Source organism: Oreochromis aureus, linkage group 15 (assembly GCF_013358895.1).
Source record: "Oreochromis aureus strain Israel breed Guangdong linkage group 15, ZZ_aureus, whole genome shotgun sequence".
NCBI lineage: Eukaryota > Metazoa > Chordata > Actinopteri > Cichliformes > Cichlidae > Oreochromis > Oreochromis aureus.
In genome coordinates this window covers 33,998,881-34,016,048 of record NC_052956.1, presented here as the reverse complement: position 1 = coordinate 34,016,048, position 17,168 = coordinate 33,998,881, and the positions used below count along the sequence as shown (strand labels likewise).

The 17,168-nt window shown below is 42.6% G+C and overlaps 1 pseudogene; it reads left to right on the top strand.

Annotated features, from left to right (window-relative positions):
- Positions 1–43: 43 nt before the first annotated feature.
- Positions 44–15,201, top strand: LOC116318335 (annotated as a pseudogene).
- The last annotated feature ends 1,967 nt before the right edge of the window (positions 15,202–17,168 follow it).

Genomic DNA, 17,168 nt, shown 5'->3' with positions numbered 1-17,168 from the left:
CCCAGTACAAAAGGAAAAATACACGCTGAAAAACACGAAAAACAAACTGATCGAGTATATCCGGGTTAAAGGTAGTAATTTTCTAACGTTGCTCGGGTTTGATTCACAATCTATTTCCGCGTTGCTATCGTATTAGCATCATCTACTGGTGTCTGAAAAGTAGTTAACTCTAATTAATCACGACTTTTCAACACAGACGTCTATTCGACAAAAGGAGATACAACTTCAAGGTCTCCGGGCAGAAAGTGTAAGAAGGAAGCGAGTGGTTATTTTTTTGTTTTGCTTTGTTTCTTACGTTTTCTGTTTTGTGCTCTTCTGGCTTACCCAATAGCTAGCTTGCTAGTTTCTGTTCTGTTTAATGGGTGGCTAACATGTTAGCTCCCAGCAGCGCATCACAGCCAGAGGGAGTTTTTTATTGGATATAATATATATGCATATATAATTATTGGATGGTTAGGCTTTGCAAAGTTTGGCGCTTAGGACACACTCTGCCAGAAGTTTTCTGTTAGCCTGTTATTAGCTTAGACCTTTAAGTTTACTAGCATAAGTGTCAGCCTGGGCAGAAATAGTGACACGTGAGTCGCTGTTTCTAACGCGAATCTGCGTTTTTATGGTGTCAGTGAAACATAAAAATGTACAGATGTAGAGGACACGAATGTCAAAAATGAAACGCGAGGTTGTCACGGTGTCTTTTGTGGAGTCAAATGAGTCTAATCTACATTTAAGCTAGCAGTCAGTAGAAGTTAAATACAGTGACACAACACTTTCTGGATGCCCTAACAGTGTTGGGGAATATTCAGTAATATTTTAGCCTGAGGACTGTAAACGTGTAATTGGTATTTTAAGCAGCTCATAGTCTCCATTTATCAGGCACTAAAGTTTTTTTTTTTATTTTTACAATATGTAATACATGTTTACATCATCAAGCTATGTTTTTTTCTTGACTTGGATACACTCACTGGACATTTATTTAGGTACACCGGGCTAGTTGGACTCCCTTTTGCCTTCAAGACTGCCTAAAATCTCTTAGATATTATTGGTCCATACTGACATGACTGCGATTGTCAGCTGCACATCCATGATGCAAATCTTCCACCACATCCCAAAAGCACTCCATTGGAGATCTGTGACTGTGGAGGCCATTTGAGTACGGTGAACTCATGTTCAAGAAACCAATATGAGATAATTAAAAATTTGTGACACAGTGCGTTATCCTGGTACAGCAGGTACACTGATGGACATGCTCAGCGACAGCACTGAGGTAGGCTGTGGTGTTTAAATGATGGTCAAATTGTACCAAGGACCCTAAATGTGCCAAGGAAAAATCTGCCACACCATTAGACTACCATCAGCAAGAGGGGTTGCTACAAGGCATGAAGGATCGATGCTTTCATTCACAATCAAGAATCATCGGACCAGGCAATGTTTTTCAAATATTCTGTTATCCAATTTTGTTGCGCTCGTTTGAATCCGAGCCTCAGTTTCCTGTTCCTAGCTGACAGGAGTGGTAAATGTGTGGTCTTCTGCTGCTGTAGTCCTTCTGCTTCAAGGTGTTGTGAATCCAGAAATGCTCTACTGCACTATAACCTTCATGTTTTTTGAGTTCCCGTTGCCTTCCTTTATGAAACAGTCTGGTCCTTCTCCTCTGACCTCTGACACAGAGAACTGCTGCTCACTGGATATCTTCTCTTCTTTAGATCATTCTCTGTTAACCCCCGATTGAGGTTGTGTGGGGATTTTCCACACAGGAGGAAAATCCCAGTAGATCACCAATATCTGAAATAGTCACACCAGCCTGTTTCACACCAGTAACCATGCTATGTTCAGAGTCACTTAAATCCCCTTTCTTCCACATTCTGATGGTCTGAGTTGCTGCCATGTTATTGGCTGATTAGTGTCAACAAGCAGTTTAGCAGGTGTACCTGAAAAGGTGTCCGGTGACTGTATATCATTCCTACTATTCCCAGTGTGGCAAAATCCCTGAAGTTGATTAACTTCTGGAAAAATACTGCACTGTGTGTTGTACACTATGTTAAGGATCCAGGCTGCAGAACAGCCTACAGTGCTGCAGTAAAATGCGGAGTTGCAGTGTGAAATTTGCCACACTTATGACACAGACGCTGTAGTGTTCGAGTCATGCAGTTGAGTCACACTCGGTGAGGCTTCACATGAGAAATGCTCAGCTGGAATATGGCAAGCTGAAGAACAGCAGCTCCTCCATGAAGAAGTGCAGAGATGTGGGACAAGAGCGGGGAATCAACCCCAGTAACGGTTTCACTGTTCATAGTGTGTGAGCTTAGCTTAGTTTACAGATTGCTGTAGTTTCTGTTTGCTTCTGTTATTAGACTGAGTTAGACGAGCTGTCGCCATGCTGTTGAATTTCTGCAATCTGGAAAGAAAGTTTCCCAGTTTTTATGTTGGTGCCTGGTGTTTTACAGGGTGTCAGGTCTGGTTCAGTCTGGTTGAACAGTTAATGCACAGAGTAAAGAGGCCGAAAATTGAAGACAAAACAGAAGACGGTGCGGTAAGGTAGGTGAAACTTAAAGCTATCTGACTGTCATTTGGTTTGAATTTTCAGCTCATTCAAATCATTTTTTTAACTATTTTCACAGGTTTAATGAACATAAAGTTTAGAAAAGCTTAAAGCTACTATTAAGATTAACATGTTCATCATTAGAATAGAAGTATTTTCTGATGAATTTAATTAGCTTTGTAGATATTTGATCACAGTCTGAAGTATTGCACAAGCTAAAATACTGACCTGCTGGTGGGGTAAATGCCAGTAAACACCAAAGTCTTTAACATCGATGCTGAATTTCATGCCAATTAATAACAGCATTTGTTGACTTTAAAAGATCTCTTAGAGGATTTATTTCAACTGCTTAAACCATGGGTGTCAAACAAAGGGAAAAATCGGCCTGGCAAAGCGATCCAGTCCAGCCTCCTGGATAGTTTTGGAAGACGTGAAGCAGTCCTTAGTTGTTTAACTTTACTGTAGGTTTTGCAGCTGATTAGGACTTCCCCCATTGCCATTCATGTAATCATCACCACCCAAGTATCACACAGGCTGCTTGGACTTGTGTAATTTGGGCCGTAAAATTACAAAATGATTCAAATCATTCAGGAGGAGTTGGGGAAGCATACATGATAAAATCTAGGAGGATCCACATTTTCTGTGTGTGTTCAGGCAGCAGTGCCTTGTGAATGTTTTATTCCACCATGATTCCCCAAATAACCCCGATAAGCTCATCTTCTCTTCTTCTCCTGAATTTTGTCTCTAGCACAAGCGGAGTTATGGTTGTTTAAAGAACGGGCCCGTAGAAATTACATTTATTTTTCTTAGATTAAGATATTTCAGGGATTAAATGCTTAGTTTAATATCTTTAGACTAACAGAAAGAGTTTTAGTGATCTGGCCCACTTAAGATCAAAGGCGCCTGTGTAGGGCCCATGATGTAAGGTGAATTTCACATCTGTGGTTTAGAGCGTTTCATATATTTAGAAGCCTAATGGTTTTGTTTTATTTGTGGGCTGAGCGTAGGCAGATCACACTAATCGGTATAAATGTCTGTCGACAGTGTGAGAGCAGCACTGGCAGGCATGACCGGGGTGGACGAGCTCTCAGACAGCACAGAGGTGGTGGAGATGGAGGACGTGAGTTCCACCCAGTTCCAGGTGGAGAAACATACGTGGGATGGCCTGCGGAAGATCATCCACAACAGCCGCAAAAACACCGGCGTGGTTATCAACAAGGCACCGCACGACTTCCAGTTCATCCAGAAAGACGAGAGCAGCCCGCACTCTCACCGCATCTACTACCTTGGTGAGCGGCGGTAACTGAAACCCGAGGTCTCACACATGAATGTCTGAAAAAACATGTCATTTTCCACAAGCGCTGTAAGAAGCCCGAGCTCACAGAGGCATTTTTTAGTGGCCGTGACTTGTTGGCTTGCAGATTCAGTGGCTTCCGTTCAGTCTCTTTGAAAGGTAGCACACGTCTGTGAAAAATCTGTGGATGCAGCTGGTGAGTCAGAGCTGCCAGCCTGCACCTGTTTTCTAGCTCATTTGATTTCCACAGAGCTGCACTGGCTTTAGTGTGTGCTGGAAAAAAAAAATGTGGAACAACATTTTGCATTGTGGACATATTTCTGCTTCTTTTTTTTTTTTTCCCCCTCGTCTTGCAGCTGTAGCACACAGGATTCCTGTAAAATGGCTGCTAGTTTTTGTTGCTCTGAGTTTTACATTTTAATACCTGGCTATAGTAAGCTGTATAATGTTGACTAATTTAGTCAGCTATAACTGCTAACCCTAACTGATGGTTTGGTTGTTTTGTCCGTTATAACCAGTCAGACCCTAACAGTTACCGCCTGGTCTGAACGCTCTTTTTATATTTAGACCTTCACTGTGACCAGAAGTGTGTGGTAGATGTTGATCTCATGCCTGTTTTTTTTTTTTTTTTTTTTTTTTTTTTTTGTTTTTTTTTTTTATCTTTGTGGTGTATTTATGCTGGATTGCCCATCATCCTTTAATTGCTGTTTGCCTCCCCTGACTGTCATTTAGCTGAAGTTACATAGTTTTGCTGTAGAGCCTTCCCAAACTGATTTAATAGATTTGTTGTTCAGTCTCAATTATAGCTAGCCGCGCAAAAAACAAACCAAAAACACCTACCTCATGCTTTTAAAATAACTTCTTACCCAAGTATTTATTCTTTCCTTTCTGTGAACTGCATAGTTCGATTATTGGAATATTTTATAGCGCACAAATGTGTTGTTTTTGTCAGACATCTGTGATGACAAACATCAGCTGCCATTTTTCTTTTTTTTATGCAGCTACAAGACAGTTGCACACAAAAAGCAAACTGTACTCTTACATGGACAAACCTTTTTGAAGAGTGATCATGTAAGACAAGACAGTAAAGGTCTTCATTAGTTGTTATTATCCTGTCTCCCTCCCCTCACCTCCAACTGGTCGCAGCAGATGGGGGACCCTCCCTTAGCCTTGTCATGCTGGAGATTTCTTCACTGTTTTAAGGGTGTTTTTCCTCCCCACTGTCGCCAAGTGCTTGCTTAAAGGGGTCATCTGATAGTTTGGGTGTTCTGTCTATTGTTGTAGGGTCTTTACCTTACAATATAAAGTACTTTGAGGTGACTGTTGTTGTGATTTGGTGCTATGTAAATAAAACTGAATTGAATTCAGTCTTAAACCTGTCTCTGTTTAAGACCTTACTGCAGAATTTTGACTGTAAGCTGGTGACGTGTACGTGAACTGATTAGATGGGAGACAACACAATCAGGTCTAAAACCCCATGGAAACCCCTGATTATGGACTTTGGGTTTTCTTTTATTATATTTTTGGGGATTTCTAGCCTTTATTTTGAAGGGCAGTGGAGAGAAAACAGGAAAGAGGCACAGGGGAAGACGTGCTGTGAATGGCCTCAGGGGGGAATTGAACCTGGGCCTTTGCATTAGCCCTATGGTACAAGGGTTGCCTACTCATATTGGCACTCTGTGCGGTATGTTCCTCAGTAAGAAGCTTGTGTAAGCCAACACTACAGCTGCGAATGCCGGTCGAACCAGAGCGCGCCTACAACAAGACCAGCTAGCTTTGCTCGGTCTGATGCCTTCTGTTTTATGTTTCCTCAAAGGAATGCCTTACGCCAGCAGGGAAAATGCGTTACTCTACTCAGACATTCCCAAGAAGATCCGCAAAGATGCACTGTTGGTTTTGTCCTGGAAACCAATGCTGGATCACTTTCAGGTGAGGAACAATTTTTAGTCCTCATCTTTCTGTCCAATCGGATGTTTTGACATTCGTTTCAGACATGTTTTTGTGTATCGTCATATGAACAGTGCATTTATTTAATAACGTTGGCAGTCTTTAACTAAATACAAAACACTGTTGAGCAGAATGAAGTAGAAGATGCAAAAGAGGCAAAAGGTAATGTCCCCAAATGAGGATGCAGGGTTGCAGGAGGTTAAAGGGGCTTACTGATTTTCTGCCCTTTATTTACAGTGATGATTTTAAACTTTGTACTTGGTAAAACGTTTAAGAATTACAGGTGAATTTATATAAAAATATTTCTTGAAAGTTGAAAGCAAAGACTTTCTTACCTCATAAACATCATTAACTTGCATAAAACTTTACAATGTGAATGCATGGAAGCTCCATGTTGCGCTCAAGTCAAGCACCAACCAGGTGAATCCACTGATCCGCTGGGTTTGACCGTGCACCTTCTCAGTTAGCAGCGAGTGCAGCCAGAAAGCAGAGGGATGGTAACTGGTGTCACAGGGCCAACTACAACTGAGGGACTGTGCAGCAGAATTTACATTTGATTAAAAAAACGGTCATAATATAATGAATGAGTCTGACTACAGCTGTATGTTGTTGTTGTCAGCTGAGGGAATACTGGATGAAACGGTCTCTTTATCAGACGGCGTCTGGTCTGAGAGGCTGTGTAAAGGACCTGTGAAATATTAATGTGATGTGTTTTTAGTTTCCCCTGAATAAAACTATAGACCTGGAAATGTGTTTGATATTTCCCCTTTAGGACTATTTAATTATTTAGAGGTTTATTGTGAGCCATTTCCTAAATAATTGCACTTCTCCTTATGGAGCTTAAAACTGCTGTTGTAAATCTTCTCCTGAAGACAAATTAACTCGAACACTCAGGTCACATGAGACCACATGATTGATGTTAATTGCTATCCAGCTGGTCTGCGCTGATTTCACAAACAAAGCGTGCTCCTGCTGAAGCGAGAGAACAGCTTTTATTTCCTGGTCCGCAGAGATGCTCTCTGTAATTTAGGAATTTGGTCATGTTTTGTTTGTTTGTTTTTGTTTTTCCACGCCGTGAACGAACTGTCTTTGACCTTGACTTTGGTCGCCCTCACCGTCACGTTGTGCGTTCTCTTGTCACTCCTGACCTCAGGCCAGCCCTCACCATGGAGGCTTCTCTCGGGAGGAAGAGCTGCTGCGAGAGAGGAAGCGTTTGGGGGTGTCTGGCATCACCTCCTATGACTACCACCGACCCAGCGGCCTCTTCCTGTTCCAGGCCAACAGCAGCCTGTACTACTGCCGTGATGGTGGGAACAGCAGCTTCATTGTGAGTTAAAGGCCAGTTAAGTAAGACTGTCACTGCTGCAGAGCACAGGCTGAAAATTACAGACCCGATGAGGCTAGTTGGCAAGGACGTCTGATTTTTGTGCATCACTAAATATAAAAAGTTGCAGTCTCCCTTCACTCCACGTATTTTGAAGTTTTCTCCATCCACCTCAACCCTGTAGCAGAGATCAGAATAAATCCATGATAATAGACAGATCAATACTTTACTTTTCCCCAAGCGGAAATTCAAATATCCAGCATCTTTATTTAAAAAAAACCCAAACACATCTCTCTGGCCAAAAATACAAAATCATGTAATTAAATAATGTTAGTAATAGTGATAAAAATACAATATAAACAGGAAAAAAGTCCTATTCCAGTGGGGACAAGTTGAGATGTGCCCATCTCCACCACAGTCTTAAGTAAGTCCAACCTCCAGCTTTACCGCCGACACACAGCAGCATAAAAGAAAGCACTGGCCACCACAGTGTGATTAAAATATATGCAGCATCTCCTCACAAACACACCAAATGACCTCAGCTGCCGCAGGAAGAAGAGGCGGCTCTGCATCTTATAATTAATGTTTTGTTTTTCCTTTTTTTTTTTTCCAGACTTCTCCGATGAATCCCACAGAGATTACGAGCCAGAATTCAGGCACACGTATGGACCCCAAGATCTGCCCCGGTGACCCCAGCTTCATCGGGTTCATCAACAACAATGACATTTGGGTGACTAGTATTGAGACAGGGGAAGAGAAGAGACTCACCTTCTGCCACAAAGGTGTGAACTGCGACTGTGACATTTATCAACTTCCCTTCAACTTTTTCCTTTCTTGTAGTTGAAATTCCCTTACACCAACTAAATAGACTCAAAAGGATCTTTAATTCATCCTTTTCTCCATCTTTCTTTGGTCACGATGTTTATGGTATGTTTGGGGCTGTGAGACAGTCGTTTATATTAGTTATTAAATCAAGTCATTGTTAGTTGTGGTGCATGAAGCCAGTGATGGCACCAGATATTTACAGAAGCTTAACAGGGACTGTTCAAGTCAGCCAGAGCACCGTAAACTTAAACTGGAGGTCAAACCCTGGCAGGGATGGCACAGGTTGCTTAATGTAAGCTCACTCTCGTGTTTCGTCTCTCGTGTGTTTTTATTGTAGGTATCGATAACCCCAAAGAGGATCCTAAATCTGCCGGCGTAGCCACTTTTGTCACCCAGGAAGAGTTTGATCGCTTCACTGGATACTGGTGGTGTCCAGCTGCTTGTGAAGGTGAGTACATTGATTTTGTAGTTATCATTCATTAGAAAATGACTCACGATATTTATTAATACAGTTTTTGTGAGACCAGTCGCTTCTTCATGAAATCATTTCTACGAGCTTTCATGTTCGGTTTCTTCCAAAGACTTTTAAATAATCCTCACAGCTGCTTACTTTTCTGGCTGTTTCTCATTGGTTTAGAGGCAGACGGCGGGAAAACTCTACAGATTCTCTACGAGGAGGTGGATGAGTCTGAGGTAGAGATCATCCACGTCCCGTCTCCGGCTCTGGAAGAGCGCAAGACAGATGTCTACAGATACCCACACGCAGGTATCAGATTAGCAGAAACCTACACAAAAGTTCTACATATAGTTCTACATAGCTTAACTCCTAATGCTGGGTGTAGGTCGTGTTTATACATGTGCTCATGTAAAATGTTTGCTTATATTTCAGTAGATAAATCAGTTTACTTTCTTTTTCAGGCAGCAAAAATCCTGATATCACCCTCAAAATAGCAGAAATACGAACAGACAGTCAAGGCAGAGTAAGTGCTCATTCAGAGTTCAGTGAGTCCCCCCCCCCCCCCACAGTGAATGCAGCACTGATGTGAGCTGGTCTGATTGGTGTTTTTCTCTCTTCAGATTGTCAGCACACAGGAAAAGGAGCTACCTGTTCCCTTCACCAGCCTGTTCCCACGTGCAGAGTACATTACCAGAGCCGGATGGACCAAAGACGGCAGATAGTAAGCCAGAAAATAATAAATAGTTAAAAACAGGAAGCCCAGAAGTAAACTTGTCAGTATAGGGCACATGTTCTTGTTGCATCACAGCTCTCCTGTGTTTGTGTGTCAGCGCGTGGGCGGTGATGATGGACCGACGGCAGCAGAATCTCCAGCTGGTCCTGCTGCCTCCTGAACTCTTCATCCCAGCGCATCAGGACGAAGCCAAAAGACGAGAGCCTGGAGGCCCTCGGAGACTCGGTCCACCCTTTCATCATTTACCAAGAGACCAGTGACATCTGGATCAACGTGAGCACCAGCAGCACGTCTTTAGCGAGCCTAGTTGTTTCTCAGATTAGTTTCCCCTCATGTCTCAATCAGCCTGAGTGTCACAGAGGCAGATGTTTGCTGTGAAGTTTACAATTAAGGCTTGATTACTTTAAATATAATCCTACTCTGGACTTGGATTAAAAGCATTTTGTTTGCCTTTCCTACTCAGGTCCATGACATCTTCCATCCTTTCATTCAAACCAGTGATGATGAGATCACCTTCATCACAGTAAACGAGTCCAAAACTGGCTTCTGCCACCTGTATAAGATCACCTCAGTGTTACAGCGGGGCAGCTATCACTGGGCCAAAGGCTACACGCACTCTGAAGGTAACACCATGTGGAGACACACACACTAACTCATCTGTACTGTTCATGCAGTACATCTTTGACATGGTTTTAAGTGAGATTTATTTATTTTATGAACAATTCTGTATTCTGGGTTTTTAATGTAGTTTTACTGTGCTCTGTGAATTTTATTTGATGTCTTTTGTTAAATTTTGACGACTGCTGTTGCTGTTGAGCCACTCACACGACCTGCGTGACACATTTGCTCCTCTGTCATCAGATGATTTCAAGTGTCCAGTCAAAGAGGAGGTGATGGTGACCAGTGGGGAGTGGGAGGTGCTGGCCAATCATGGCGCAAAGGTAAAGCCCAACCCCTGTACATGGGTTCCCACATTCACAGCAGCCACTTAAAACTATAGTTTTATACAAAATGACTTCTCCTGAGTACATAGAGCAGGGGTAGGCGATGTAGTGTCACTATTATATATTAATGTGATATATATTCAATAATATAGAATAAAAATACTGAAGGTTTTATTGGCGCTCGCAGGCAGGATTTATAAGTGTAAGTAAATGAAGGGCATTTTCCTTCTTTTCAATGAGCTGCTGTCATTGACAACACAGCCTATTTTGAAACAAGGTGCCAGCAGCATTAGTGTAACAGTAGTGACACAGCATAAGTCAAATGTAAGCACATAATAGGTCGGTTAATTAAGCGCTGTGAGCGGAGTTGGTTGTCTTTATGTTTTGTTGCTCCTGTAACTCTTATGTCGCATCTTCTTCTTCTACTTCTGCTGCTCTCTGCTCCGTTTCGGGGTCGCCAGAGTGGATCATCTTCCTCCATCTCATCCTAACCCTAGCATTCTCCTGCGTCACACCACTGATACACCAAACCTCAGTCTGTTCTTCCTATTTTCCTCCAGCCTGCCAGCTCCATTATCAACATCTTCTGTGTAATAGATCCAGTCTCTCTGCACACGTACAAAGCCCTTGCCAACCTTGCCTCTCCTGTTTGTCTCCAAAATCACCTCCTGATCGAGCTGAGCCAATTTACTCATTTCTAATCTTGTCCATCCTGGTCACTCCGAACACAAATCCTCTTGTCTTCTTGTCAGCGCCACCGTCTCCAAACCTCGTAAACCTTCCCTTTCACTCTTGCTCTTCCTTCTGTCACCTCGGCACTCGGGCCTGCTCCATCCTGCCCGTGCTCTCTTCCTCACCTCTCTTGTACTGTAGCATCAGCATGTATCTGAATATGAAGAGAATAATATTTCTACATTTTGCTTAAAAAAGACAACTAATAACGCACAGACTCACAGAAGATGCGGATTAGAACAACCTAATAAAGGAGTTACATACTTACTGTTCGATGTCATAGCTCAGCTGTCTTTTTGTTTGTGTGTAAACAAAATGCCCCAACAGTGTTTTTGTTTGTTTTCTTTTTTTCTTGTTTGTGCAGCGTTCATCCAGCCCTCAGATTTGGGTGGATGAGGCAGCCAAGCTGGTTTACTTTCAGGGAACCAAAGACTCTCCTCTGGAGCACCACCTCTACGTGGTGAGCTACGACTCGCCCGGTGAAATCGTCCGACTCACCAAACCTGGCTTCTCCCACAGCTGCTCTGTGAGCCAGGTACCTGAATACACACTCGTGTACCTCGTTAAATCTCCTCTGACCTTTCTACACCTGTCACCTTATTTTACTTTTTTAAAATCTAAGAGTAAGCAGTTACTGTCTCATCGTTCCTTTTTCACTGTTTTTGTAGAAATTTTAACAAATTATGTATCACCTGCTTTTTCCTGTTTTATCATTTGAATTGCTCTCTTATGTGAGCGAGGCTTTAACAATATTCAGTAGTTGTAATACACATGAGAGAGCCTGACCCAGTGCAGTAAACTTCACATTCAGATATCTGTTTGAAGTGTTTGTGTACACCTTTCTAACTCTGTCTCGTCTGTTTTTTTCCACACAGACCTTCGACATGTTTATCAGCCATTACAGCAGCCTGACCACTGCGCCGTGTGTCCACATTTACAAGCTGAATGGCTCAGACAGCGACCCTCTGCACAAAGAGCCCCAGTTTTGGGCGAGCATGATGGAATCTTCTGGTACTGAATTCCCCTTAAAATCAAACAGATTTTTACATTTTTATCAGGTGGTTTGACACTCTTGCCTCCCTGTTTGTTTAGTTTTCCTGTTCTGTTCATTAAAGATGGACAACAACTTAAAGATTTTGTTTTTTTGTTTTTTGTTTTTGTCGTCTCCAGCTTTCCCACTTGACGGCACACCTCCAGAGATCTTTAGCTTCACCGGCAAGTCGGGTTTCGAGCTGTACGGCATGCTGTACAAACCGGAGAAGCTAGTCCCCGGGAGGAAGCACCCCACTGTCGTCTTTGTCTATGGTGGTCCTCAGGTTCGCTCTCCCACTCCCACCCCATTCATACGGCCAGATTTACTAAACGGGTCAAAATGGTGTGTGAGTGCAGTTAGCAGTAAACTGCCTGTTGCAGATGCTAGTAAATCAGTTTGCATGCTTCATTTATATGACCTGATCCATAATTTCTTTTCAACATTAACAAAGGAACTCCACAAAAATGCACACAATGTATCCAGAAAGTATTCACAGCACTTCATTTGTCCCACATTTTGTCATGTCACAGTGACATAAACATAAGTTTATTTTCTTCCAGGTGCAATTAGTAAACAATTCTTATAAAGGGGTGAAGTACCTGCGGCTGAGCACGCTGGCCTCTTTGGGCTACGTTGTGCTGGTTATCGATGGGCGGGGCTCCTGCCAGCGAGGCCTCAAGTTTGAAGGAGCTGTGAAGGACAGAATGGTAAATGTCACTAGACGAACATGTATGGGTTAAAGATGAAGATGCTCTCTCCTAACTCTCCTAGGTTTCCTAAAATTCAGGAACACATTAGCCTCTTTTCTTTGTTTTGTTCTGTAGGAACAAAGAAGCCGAGTTAAATCTTTTCTCCTCTGTCCAGGGTCAGGTGGAGATTGAAGACCAGGTGGAGGGTTTGCACTACATCGCAGACAAGTACAAGTTTGTAGACCTGAGTCGCGTCGCCATCCACGGCTGGTCGTATGGCGGCTTCCTGTCCCTCATGGGCCTCATCCACAAACCCGATGTCTTTAAGGTAAAAAAAAAATAAAATAATTACTGTCAGATTTAGATCAGCCAACAAGCCGAAAACTAGAAGTTTGATGTGTCAGATTAGTTTTTCCTCTTTGCTCCGGGAAACAGAAATACCCATTAAAAAATCTAAACACACATTTGTAATACTCTCTCTTTGTTGTTTAAATGGCATAATATGTCTCCATCACCTGATAAATAACTCTTTTTGAAGCCTTAGGAGTAAATTATTCGTTCCATCAGATACATTTACCGTATCTTTTCTAAGGATGTGAGCGTTACAAAAATAAAAAAGCTGTATGGATGTTGATAATCCTGCTGCTTTAGGCGTTTCTATAATTAGTGTGATTGCACGAGTTGAACGAGTGATTGCCGCCTCTGTTAGAGAACAGACCTGGAACTTCACTTTCAGTGAAAGGCAGAAATGATGACGCCGTCTCCTGTGTGATCTCTTTGTTGGTTAGGTTGCTATCGCGGGCGCTCCGGTGACGTTGTGGATGGCCTATGACACCGGCTACACGGAGCGATATTTGGACACCCCTGAAAAAAACCAGAGGGGATACGAAGCTTGTTCTGTCGCCCTGCACGTCGACAAGCTTCCCAATGAGTGAGAAACAGTTACTGCTTTAGTGCATTTATGACACATTATTATTCAGTTATTGCATGTTGCTGCATCCATCAGGCAGCTGAGACTATAATGCACTATTACCTCTGGCAGTACTATATGATACTTTGAGTTATCCATAAAATTCCTTATGAAGCAGCACAGGAAGAGACTTTGCTCTTTGGTGTTTTTCTCCGAGTGGTGCAACACATAAGTGTTTTATATGCCCTCTTTGTGATTAATACAGGCCCAACAGGTTGCTGATCCTGCATGGATTCTTAGACGAGAACGTGCACTTTTTCCACACTAACTTCCTCGTGTCTCAACTCATCCGAGCAGGGAAACCATACAGCCTGCAGGTATGGCCGTTGACTGATGTCTCGCGGGGTTCAAACTGAAACCTGCGCACTGTTTAACCATGAGACCAGCAAGTTTGAGGAAGCAGCAGCTTTGAAACGAACACACTTGTTTGTGGTTTCTGTTTTTTCCAGGTTTACCCCAACGAGCGACACAGCATCAGATGTCCAGAGTCTGGAGAGCATTATGAGATTACACTGCTGCACTTCCTCCAGCAGAACCTCTGATAAGCCTTTTGACGCAGCAACCTTCCCTCCTCGCTTCCTGTCCTTCCTCCCCTTGTCTCCTCTTTCACATTCCTCCATTTGTCCAACTCCGCGTCGCCTCCTAGATTTTTATAATCTGTTGAATGCAAGCTATGCCAAATCTCATCACACCTTGACAGCTGTCTGTCTTAAAGGCGCTTCAGCATTTTAGCATCAATAAATCATTACAGGGATCATATGCAGATGTCAGTACAATGGGCAGGTACTGCCCAGCACTGAGGAGGAGACCTCTTGTAGCCTTCAGGCTGTCGGAGGCTTTGGGGAGAGAACCGATCGGTTGCTTTGAGCCACAAAACAAGCAGGGGGCGCTATTTGCCAGAAAGAACTGTAGCTTTCTGAGTTTGTAGTCACAGTGGAGCGAGAAAGAGTGTAACAGTAATGATGATTGATGCTGAACATGCTGCACCAACACAATCAATTCATCAGCAATGCAAAAAGTGCATAAATGGACCTGCAGTGCCCAGTTTTTGAACCTGGTTTGTCTATTCTTTTTCTTTTTGGTGCCATTTTTGTTTTAAAGTTCTGCTTTTCTGGGTATCAACTGACAGAGATATCACTTTCCCCCCTGTGAATAAACAGTCATGTGAAGCTAGTAAATGTAAAGCTCTGAAAGAGCAAACAAAACAGCGCTTAACCCTCCTTGTCACACGCTTTGTAGTCTTTTTGTGCTTTGAGATTTCTTTCTCATGTGCTGTCAAAGATGATTTTTATGTGGCATGCCAAGCCAAATGCCACATTTTTATTGTGTATTAATAAAATTTATACTTTTATTGTTATCTAATCATTCATAATGGGAATGCGTAGCGACCCGTCGCTGCTTCCCTCAGTCACGTGCTTTAACTTTTCTCGGGAGCTTCTTTTCCTTCTGCTGCTGAGGACTTTTGCACAGTACGTGTTTGCCTTGGTGCCGACAAGCTGACCTGCATGATGTTTGGCAGAGCCGTTGGCAATCTGAGGTGCCTTGCAAGAGTTTAAGAGCGCCCGCTCACATCATGCATATCAGGGAACCTGTTAGAGTACCTCAAGTGTCTGATGAACATCTGTAAGATGAGCTGCCATGACATGGTATCTGTACATGGTTAAATGTACTCTCAGATATTGAAGAAATAAACAGAAGTGAACAATCTTTTCCAAACTCACTGGATTAAATGTGTTTTTAAAGGCGTTTCGTTGATGGTTTAGTGGCCGATTAATCAGATAAAGATGCAAAATGGAATTTATAGAATATACTCGTGTAAAAGTCTCGGTTAAAAACAGCTCCAGCAGTCGCCACTTGAAGTGCTGCTGAAATAATTTTTGCTGACTGTGAGTGATTACGAGATCTGCCCAGCTTTCATCAGGTGCATGGGCAGAACCTCAACACTCCCACAGTTACACACACAGACACAGGAGCTGCCTCAGTCATCCTATTATACTCTGATCAGTGTGGCTAACAGCTGTCAACAACACACTCATATCCACACCTACGTTAGGACTCGCTTTCAACCAGAGCACCACCGTGACACGCCACAGCACGATTTTAACCATATTGTTTTAAAAAAAGTCATCACACATACAAAGCAGAGTGAATATTATTTAAGGCCGTTCATTATTAAACTTGGGAAGCAATTATTAAAATGGACTAAAAACACTTCACACTGTAACTTAAACAGTGCATTGGGTATTTTCAGTAAACTGTGTTCATGAAGACCTAATGCAGGACAGCTTCATTATTACAGAACTGCAGAGTGATTTAGATACTTTCCAATTCTGTAATAATTAGATAATACTCAGATAAGAAAAAATAAACCTTTAAAAGTTCATTGTTCATTCCCCTAGGTGACAGGATTGTCAATATTAACTCACTGGCCACTTTATTAGGGATGCCTATTACTGCAAATATCTAATCAGCCAGTCACATGGCATCAACCTAATCCATTTAGGCATGTAGGCGTGGTCAAGGCGACCCACTGATGTTCAAAGTGAGCATCAGAACAGTGACTTTAAGTGATTTTGCACACGGTTGTTGGTGCTTGGTCTGAGTATTACTCAACCTTCTCTGGGGTTTACAAAAAAATGGCCTGAAAAGGAGCAAAACATCGAGTGAGCAGCAGTTCTCTGGGTGAAAATATCTTGTTGCTTTGATATCAGAGGTAAGAGGAGAATAGCCAGACTGCTGCGAGCTGATATGAAGGGAACAGTGACTCCAGATAACCACTTCTTACTGGGAAGGTATGCAGATGAGCACCTCTGGATGCACGTGTCTGACATGTGCTGAAGCTAATGGGCTACAGGAAACTGGGGCTATGGGTCACAAAAACTGGACAACAAAGGATTGACGAAATGTTGCCTGGTCTGACATTTGGGTGGTGGTCACAATTCGCACTAAACAGCATGTAAACGTGGATCCATCCAACCTTGTATCAGCGATTCAGGCTGCTGCTGCTGTAATGGTGAGGAGAATATTCTCCCTTAGTATCAACTGGGCCCTGTTTAAACACCACAGCCTACGTGAGTCTTGTTGCTGACCATGTGCCTTTATGACCACACTGCCTCCAGCAGGATAACACACCGTGACACAAAGCTCAGGTCATTGCAAACTGGTTTCTTGATCATGACATTAAATACCCTGTGCTCAAATAACCTCAACAGTCACCAGATCTCATTCCAATCCCACATCTGTTGCGATGTTGCTGAACTGGAAATTTACACCATGGATGTGCAGCAAACAAGCAGCAACTGTGTGATGCTGTCAGGTCAACATGGACCAAATCTCTGAGGAATGGTTTTAGCAGCTTGTTGAACTTGAGTCGTTCTGAAGGAAAACCGGGGTCCAACCTGCTTCTAGCAAAGTGTAACTAATAAAGTGGCCACTTCTTCCTTCTTTGCTCCCACCTCTAGGTGGCATCAAAACTTGTGTATCTCTCATGATTTTCATTGTTTTGGCCTCAATTCAATTTGGCTTCAACTTCACTTTTACAGTTGGGTTTAAATGCAGTTTAATAGCTGCTCATTTGTGGAGCCAAGTTTCACTGCATACAGACCCACACAATGACAGAAATGAATGCCTCATAAGTGAATAATTCTATTTGTTTATCAAACTGAAATATAAAATACACAAAGAGCA